Source organism: Triticum aestivum, chromosome 1D (assembly GCF_018294505.1).
Source record: "Triticum aestivum cultivar Chinese Spring chromosome 1D, IWGSC CS RefSeq v2.1, whole genome shotgun sequence".
Lineage (NCBI taxonomy): Eukaryota > Viridiplantae > Streptophyta > Magnoliopsida > Poales > Poaceae > Triticum > Triticum aestivum.
Window position 1 is genome coordinate 429,117,753 of NC_057796.1, and position 9,487 is coordinate 429,127,239.

The following is a 9,487-nucleotide window of genomic DNA, read 5'->3' on the forward strand; positions in this document are numbered from 1 at the left end:
AGGGAGGGCACCTGGCCTGCGCGGACTACCGCGTCGAGCGCCCCGGGAACCAGCGGCAGTGCCAGAAGTGCGAGTGCGGCGGTGGCTTCGACGTGCGGAACACGGCAGTGGACTCCGTCCTTTCGTCGGTGAGGGTGGAGTGCCCGCACGAAGGCTGTGGGCTCTACGTCACTTACCACAAGCTCGCCGATCACCAGAGCATGTGTCCGCTCGCGCCCTACAAATGCCCCGTGCCCGTCTGCGGCTACAAAGGCCCGCCGCCGACGCTCTACCACCACATCAGCACCGCGCATCCCATGCCCATGCACAGGATCCAGTATGGCAAGGTGCTCCAGCTGCAAGTGCCACTGTCGGAGCCACGGCTCTTGCTGTTCGCGGAGGAGGACTGCCGCGCATTTTCTTGGTCAGCGGCGTGCTTGACATCGGCGCGCCTATCACCGTGTCGGTCGTCTGCATCAGAGCGGGGGCGTCCCCACTGCCGCACTACGTGGCCAAGCTGTGGGCGAACGGCCCGCCGAGGGAGCCCAAAGGCACGACCGATGCCGTCAAGGTGGAAATGGAGGTGACAAGCAGCAAGGATCCCGACGACGTCGACGTGCAGGAGCTGACCTTCTTGACAGTTCCGCCCAAGCTGCTGGCCGGGGCTAAGCTTGTGTCCCTCCACATTCAGATTGACAAGCTCACGTCCTAAATGTTTCTACAGTGCCTTCTGTTTATCTTAGTAATATGCTAATATAGGGATTACCTTGGTCTACTTTAGTTTAAGAAATGGTGGGTTTTGGTGGCGATGCAGCAATTACTTCGACATCAGATCAGTAATTTCCAACAGTCGAACGGATATTTTGTGTCTGTTGGATATAAAGTTCCTTTGGGTAAGAAGTACAACTTGTCATCAAAATGGATAAAAGGAGATGTATGTAGACGTATTTTAGTTCTAGATACGTCCCTTTTTATCCATTTTGATGACAAGCACTCCCTCCGTTCCACAATACATGCCTTCCATTTGTCAAAATATAGATGTATCTAGACATGTTTTAGTATATAGGTACATCCATGATAGAGCCAATCGGATGGTTGAGAACACTACAATTCGTAGCTAAAGATACGTGTGTGACTCCCAGATGCAGAGGCCGGGGGTCATCATCCTCCTTTTCGAGAAAAAACAGATGCGTGTGTGAGAGGACGAGTGCGTGCGTGCACCTCTTCTCTTCCTGTATAACGTACTACTAAACTCAGAGTACAAGTTTTTGTGGGTGGCACGATGGTGCGTGCGAGAAGTCCCGAGAGATAGGTTTAATGCGTCTGAAAAAAAGACTAGCCTAGAGCTCGCCACGCTGCTATTCCTGTCGAACGCCCCATTAACCGTAAGATATGTATACGACGGTGCCAGTTATTGCACGTACACAGCAGTACTCCCTCCTTTCCGGTTTATAGGGCTTAATTCAAAAATCTCACCAACCAAGATGGTGAGTGGTGGAATATTTTTTATAGTTTGCAAAAGCACCTAATTAATGCTCTTGTTTTTCTCAAAAAATTATGTTTATCAATGCATTAATTGCAATGCATGCATGCATAAAGTACATGCATTGGTCAATTTTCTCTTAATACTTGCATGCAATGATTTAATGCACCTTGGAATCTGAACATGTGTTGGGGAACAACCAAATTGAGCCTTATAAAATGGAAAAACTAAAATTTTGAGATAAGCCCTATAAAACCGGAAAGGAGGGAGTAGAAAAAGAAGTACTCCATCCGGGAATAGTGCCGCACTTCGAAACTAGAACCATCAATAAATTTTGAGCTTGCGTCTCGTCACATTCCAAATTACTCCACGCTATATTGAATTGCAAACCTGTTCACACCGATCACAACCTAAACGGTTTCCCATTTAGGAGCGTATTAGTACCACGCTATATTGAATTGCAAACCTGTTCACAGCGATCACAACCTAAACGGTTTCCCACTTAGGAGCGTATTAGTACTCGGTTATAAATACTAGTATGCCAAGATGACTGCACATTCCTCCTCAACTCCTCATCCACAAAAACAAACAAGTCATTCAGCATCCTTCCCTTGCGTCTGCCATGGCCAGCGTGAGTTCTGGATCGAGAGATTGCCACCAGGGAGAGGCGAGCATGGAAGCGGAAGCACGAGAGATGTCCCGCCTCGCTGCGAGAGCAGCCGACATGTCCCGCCGCGCGGAAGTAGCAGCACAGAGGTCCCGCCGCGCCGCTGAAGCAGCACGGAGGTCCCGCCGCACCGTCGATGCAGCAGACTGGTCCGGCCGCGCCGCGGAAGCAGCAGAGATGTCCCGCCGCGCCACGAATGCAGCAGAGATGTCCCGCCGCGTCGTGGCGGCTTGGGAAAATTTCTCGCGGGCAGGTGACGACTGTTACAGGCACATGCATGCGATCATCCATAGCCAGATGGATCAGATCTTCGGTTGGGCGAGGTTGCAGGATGACATGAAAGCCTCGTTTAAACAGGCTACGGGCATCATCCGGCAACTAAGGGAGGGCAATGAGAGGCACTGGGCCGAGCGCGACCTGCTGAGGGAGAAGATCGTCCGAAGTGCAGACCAGCAGGAGGAGACCAGTGCTTGTTGAAGAGGACCGGCGTCATCGTCAAGAAACTTATGGACGAGAATGACATGCTCCGCAACGAGCGCCAAAGGCTGGTGGAGGAATCCGTGGATGTTCTCAAGCAGCGTCTTGAGGACACGAAAGAGCTCATCGCCGCTCGCCGCGGAGACTAGTTCCCGCGGCCTGCAGCAACACATCAAGAAAGAAGAGATCAGCGAGCCAGATCCTTGTCTTCCTTCTTCTTTTATCCTTGTGTATTTCGGGCGTAGCCGCATGTGGCTTTTTTAATTATCTTTCTAATTATGTAAGATAATTAATCGTCCTTATCTTTCTATGGAAGATCAATGTTGCGAGGCTGGAATGAAGAAAACTCTTGCTGTGGCGACCCTGGCGTTGCTGTTCTTCTAGTTGCTGCTGGGTTTCCTTCAGTTTCCTGGTTTCTTTTGATGTAATAATCGGTTTAGGATGTGGATTGTGTCGTCGGTTGTGAAATGTTGGGTTCTAGCGCGGATGTTTGGCCTTTGTTGGCCTCTTGGGATGTTGCGATTTCAATCTGGTAGCTTTTAGTCCTTCGTGTTAAGCTGGAGTTGTGCTGAACTTCTTGTGAATTGTGGTGGTTTTCAGTAACGAAAATCAGAAGGGGCAAGCCCTTCTTTGATCAAAAAAAATTAATCATCCTTATATATTCATCAGTCTTGCTATAAGTCGTAGTAGATGCTATATAGGTCCGTCGGATCTTACATCAAGATCCGTGCTTTCAGATTTTCTTTTTTCTCTCTTAAATCTCAGTTGAGTGAGACATAGCCATGCCATTAAACAGAGGCTCGGGCGCCATTAATGGAGACCTTGGGAGAGAGGTGGACGGCAGATGGAGGTCAAAGGGCTCTCCTCCCGATAAGCACGCGCAGGGGTCTGATCGCACGCCTCTCGTACTCAAATAGCTACCCTGCACAGCGCCTCCTAGCTAATAAAAAATGGGGACGCGTGGCGGCACGTAAATGGTACAAGTAAGTAGAACGCCCATAGTTTCAATAACACTTGTGTTTCCGATTGTAACGTGACAACACTTGTTCCAAAATGACTTTGTTGATTGTTAATGTCTGCGCCTTCGCAAATCGGACTGCAAATTTACCACAGCATGTTGGCGCCATGTCATGGCACCAAGCCAAGTTTCATTATTTTCATGCGTGTTTTGGATTTACAGGAATTAAAAAACTAAGTTTCTCAATGTTTCCAACCCAGCCACGATGCCCAAAATTTTGAATTTCATTCCCATTTCTTGCATGGAACCTAGAAATTTACCCGAGGACACACATGTGATTTTTCAACCAACTTTGGTGCACTGGAACATGTGCTTGTATTTCAAATTTGAATTATGCACACAAAGGTGACACGTTCCCTCCCAGAACCACGAGCCTTCTTAAGAGAAGCTCCGATTTGCAAGAAGCTTATACCAAAATTTGTTCCTATTCGGCCAATTTTTTTACCACGGCATGGTACTACCATGACATGACACCATGCCAAGTTTCATGATTTTAAAACCAAGTTTCTCAATGTTCTCGACCGAGCCACGATGCCCAGATGTTTGAATTTTATTCTCATTTTTGCATGGGACCTACTCCCTCCTTCCATCTATATAGGGCCTAATGTGTTTTTCAAGACAGCCTTTGACTATTGACAAGATTAATAGCACATGAGATGTATACTATGAAAATTCTATTATTGGAAGCTCCTTTGACATACAAATTTGAAGGTATGCTTTGTGTAAGTTGCATGTCATATATTATTGCTCTAACGTTTGGTCAAAGTTAGCCTCGAAAAACGCATTAGGACCAATATAGATGGAAGGAGGGAGTAGAAATTCACCCGAGGACACAAATGTGATTTTTCAACCAACTTTGGTGCACGGGAGCATGTGCTTGTAGTTCAAATTTGTATTATGCACATTAAATGACCAAAAACTCAATTAATGTGTAAATAAGGCCAAACCAAGCCGGAATAATTCCAAAATTTAACAGGGCACTCATGTAGTTCTATGTTGCCTTTGTAAATAAACTCAAGGGGGACAACGTATATCGTTTCGCACTCAAAGGTGGCACGTTCCCTCTCAGAACCACGAGCCTTCTTGAGAGAAGCTTCGGTTTGCAAGAAGCTTATACCAAAATCTGTTCCTATTCGGCCAAGTTTTTTACCACAACATGGTAGTACCATGACATGACATCCATGCCAAGTTTCATGATTTTCAGACGTGTTTTGGATTTACAAGAATTTTAAAACCAAGTTTCTCAATGTTCTCGGCCGAGCCACGATGCCCAGATGTTTTAATTTTATTCTCATTTCTTGCATGGGACCTAGAAATTCACCCGAGGACACAAATGTGATTTTTCAACCAACTTTGGTGCACGAGAGCATGTGCTTGTAGTTCAAATTTGACTTATGCACATTAAATGACCAGAAACTCAATTAATGTATAAAAACGACAAACGAACCCGGAATAATTCCAAAATTTAACAGGGCATTAATGTAGTTCTATGTTGCCATTGTTAAGAAACTCAGGGGGGCAGCGTATATCGTTTCACACTCAAAGGTGGCACGTTCCCTCTTAGAACCACGAGCTTCCAAATCGGCCCAATTTTTTACCACAACATGTTAGTGCCATGACATGACACCATGCCAAGTTTCATGATTTCCAGGCGAGTTTTGGATTTACATGAATATAAAATCAAAGTTTCTCGATGTTCTCGGCCGAGTCATGACGCCCAGATGTTTGAATTTCATTCTCATTTCTTCCATGGGACCTAGAAATTCAACCAAGGACACACATGTGATTTTTCAACCCACTTTGGTGCACCGGAGCATGTGCATGCAATTTGTATTTAGATTATGCACATTAAAAGTCCAGAAACTCAACTAATGTATAAAAAGGCCAAATGAACCCGAAATAATTCCAAAATTTAACAGGGCACTCATATAGTTCTATGTTGCCTCTGTAAATAAAATCAGGGGGAGGTAGCGTATATCGTTTCGCACACAAAGGTGACACGTTCCCTCTCGGAACCACGAGGCTTGTTGAGAGAATCTCCGGTTTTGCAAGAGGCTTATACCAAAACTTGTCCCAATTCAGCCAAAAATTATACGTATGAAAACAGGGTTTAGATTATCCCAAACATCTCGCTACCTAGACCAATAATGTACTATGATTTGAATTCAACATAAAATGGATACAAGTATTTGAATTGGAGAGGGTATGGTACATGTAGTTCATAGTGAAATATGATTACTGCTATATGTATGTTTTTTGTTATCAAGATAATATTTAAATTATTGTATAACTTGACAACAATCGTATTCAAATAAGGAAAATTGATTCAAATTTAGTCCATATGGTAGACGACAATATATATGTTCACATGGTGGAGTAAAATGTTCATATATGATGGAAGATCAAAATGTACGAATACATCAATTATAAACCACAAGGTCACCTAATGATATATTCGAATTCAACATAACGTGGATTCAAAAATTGAAATTCGAGATCATGGCATCTATAATCATATAAAAAGGGACATTACTCTTTCTTTGGTGGGAATTGATTTGTTTTTTGTTGTTGTTGAGGGAAGTGCGAATCAATTTGGTACTGTGCAGGGTAATCTTGTTCTCCCGATTTTTTTTTACATTTTTCTTGTAGTTTTTTCAATGGCATCTATAGCAATATAGTAAAGGGGACATGACTCTCTTGTGTCTTGTATGAATTATTTTTTTACACGTTAAGTTTGTTCTGCCGAAAAAGGAATCCTCACCTTGTTATCCCGAAATTTTCAAGCTCGAGTATCTTTTGTCTCACCTGCTTTGAAACTCCCGCTTCTTCAACCCGCGCCGCGCCTTGTTATCCCGAAATTTGGACGCGCGCGAGAACTCCCTCCTCATCCAAAATCGCTCCCGCAGCCCAGACACGTGAAATCCCCCTTCTACCCCTCAGTCGGAAATGAAGCTCCACGTCGCGGTGTCAAAACCGGTGGGGGTACGCTGGTAACTTACCCTACATTTCGGACAAGCGCGTCCCTAAGCTTGGCTCCCCCCTCCCCCTTCGCCCCCCCCCCATTCGTACACCGAGGCCACCAAAACCCGCGAAACCCCACGCTCCTCCGTCGGCCTCCTGACCGCCGCCCAGTCGGAGACTCTTCCCCGACTATGTCGTCCACCGCAACAGCTCGCCGTCCCTCATCCACCGCAACGGATGAGGATCCGTTGTCGATCTCGTCGTCCCGCCGGATCAGCCGCCCCGTCCTCCACCTCCAAGGAGCTGCCCCGATGTTCGCCTCGTCGATCGCGCCACCTCAATCCCCACAGCGCCGTCTTGACCTGCCCCACCGGAACCGCAGCACCCTCACCCAATTCCTCCGATGAAGCCGAGGCCAACTCGGCGCCACCAAGGAGGTTCTGCACTCACCGCTGCATTTTATCTTTTATTCGATCTCACGGGGCTGCCGGTGCTCGATACCGAGCAGACATGGCGTGTCTCCATCGACGGCGCCGTCGCCGGCCACATCATCCACGGCGTCTCTCCCTCATGTTTGCTTCCTCGGCGGCGACTTTCACAATGGCACTAGCTGCAGCTGCTCCGGCTCTCGCTCGCGCTACAGCTCTGTTCTTGATGTCGGTCGCGCTACTGCACTGCTCTTGCTTTCGTTCGTGTTGCTGCTCTGCTCTTGCTCTCGCTTGCGCTGCTCCTGCTGCTGCTGCACGACCTCCGGCAGCTACAGGAGTTGCTGCTTTAGCACTCGCTCGCGGTGCTACTGCACGACTTGCTCTCTGCTAGTGTGTTCCCTGCTCGAGCGTCTGCTGATTTAGATCACTGCTTCTCTGCTACTAGTGCTCGAACGCCCTAAACATCTATTGCAATGCTCTGTTACTAGTTCAATCAGTTTCGTAAGTAAAATTCAGTTTCGACTGTGAAGTTCATTTTCTTCAGTTAAGTTCAGAGTGAACAGTACTTACAGCATCTGTCGGAGCGGCCGTGGCGCGGGTGATGTGTTTTACATCTAGCACTTTTTGGTGATGTATTTTACATCATCTATTGCAGATGATATTAGGGTCCCACTTCAGATTAACGTTGTCTGTCTTGTCATGCTTCAGCCTCGTCGTCGTACACCTTAACGGAGCTGCTCCAACGACGGAACCGTCCATCACAGCGGAGCAGTACCCTCGGCGCTATTTCCAGAGGCCTCGGATCTTCTTCCCCTCCTCCGACAGTCACACCAGCATCATCACCATCCTCCACGTCCAACCCAATGATGCTGAGGTCCACAAGGCTATGCCAAAGAGGTTGTACACTCGTCGCATCACTTTTTTTCTCCATTCCTCTATTCTTCCAATTCATGTGAGCCAAACACCCAGGTTGACTGAAATCCTATGTTTCCAAATGCTCTGTTTTGCACGTGCATTCCTATCCTATTCCTGTGTTTTTCCTGTCCCTGCGTTTATAGAATCCTCCAATTCTAAGGAGCCCTTACAGATTTACTTCATTTTCAGATAGGCATCAAAGAAAACTCTGTGTGTTATGTCCTGCTCCTGCCGTGCCGTCATCCACCCCACCTGAGGTACACCATTGACAGAAGCGTTCACTGCACCAGAGATCCCCCCTGCAGACTTCCTTTCGCCGCCTTAGATCATCTTCCCCGTTGCTGGCAGCCACGCCAACTGCATTACCATCATCGACTGAGCAGATGAACCTGAGGACTATACAGTTCCGGAAGAGAGGTCGGAGTCCTTCGTGTTTGCTTACGTTATACATCGGTTATTATTACCTGCTACTTTATCGTTCAATCTTGAGTTTTGAATTGCCCATGGGTCTCATATCGAGCCAGCAATGAATAGTATATGTCTACTATCTGGTTCATCTGGGGTCTTCTATGTGGTTCATGTTGGGTGGGCAACAAACAATAGATGATCCATTGTCTACCTTTTTAAACTGAAGCTATAATCTACCTGCTATCATTAGTTTTGGATCCATCCACTCGTTTGCTACCATCAGTCTTGATTTTTGCATGCACCCCTTAGGCCTTACAAAATCTAACTATTTTTTTATTATGCATGTCAGATATTGTACACAATCGTGCTGAACATGTAGAGAAAAAGAGAAGACCGTTGCGTGCGAATATAATGTCATGCAGACGCCGCTCCATGGTGGGCGAAGCGCCCCCCTCCTGCATTTCCAGATTGTATTCCAGAGGAAGATAATTGTTCAGATGGAGATTCAGAAGGAGCCGACCACGCCTGTTTACCACCTGAGGTGTTTGCTCTAACCTGGCATGCTGATGTTGGTCATATCATGCATATGGCGCCTTGCATTGCTTACATTATACATCTTATATGTCATCAGCTTAGTTTAGATTTGCTTTGTGTGAATGCCACCTGTTTGGTTTCTATATCATACTCCCACCATTCCTAAATATTTGTCTTTTTAGAGATTTCAACAAGTGACTACATACGGAACAAAATGAGTGAATCTACACTCTAGAATATGTCTATATACATCCGTATGTGGTAGTCCATTTGAAATCTCTAAAAAGAAAAATATTTAGGAACGGGGGGAGTATATGGGAATTATGCAATGCCATCTTCTTTAGCCAGGCATCATATACGTGAATCATGCAATGCCATCCTGTTTAGACAGTCATCGTATGTGTGAATTGTATTGTGCCATATTTTTTTCCATAATGTATTCCATTTGTCAACAATGTTTATACATTCATCTACTCTTCCTGTGCATCAGCCATTTGAGTCGGTCATGGGAAAATCTGGAGTGAAAACAAGGTCTTCTGAGCAGTCAGTGCTACCTGTCGATGCAGATTTCTTGCTGGTTACAGATAGCTCCTCAGAGGAGGATTCAGAGAGAGATG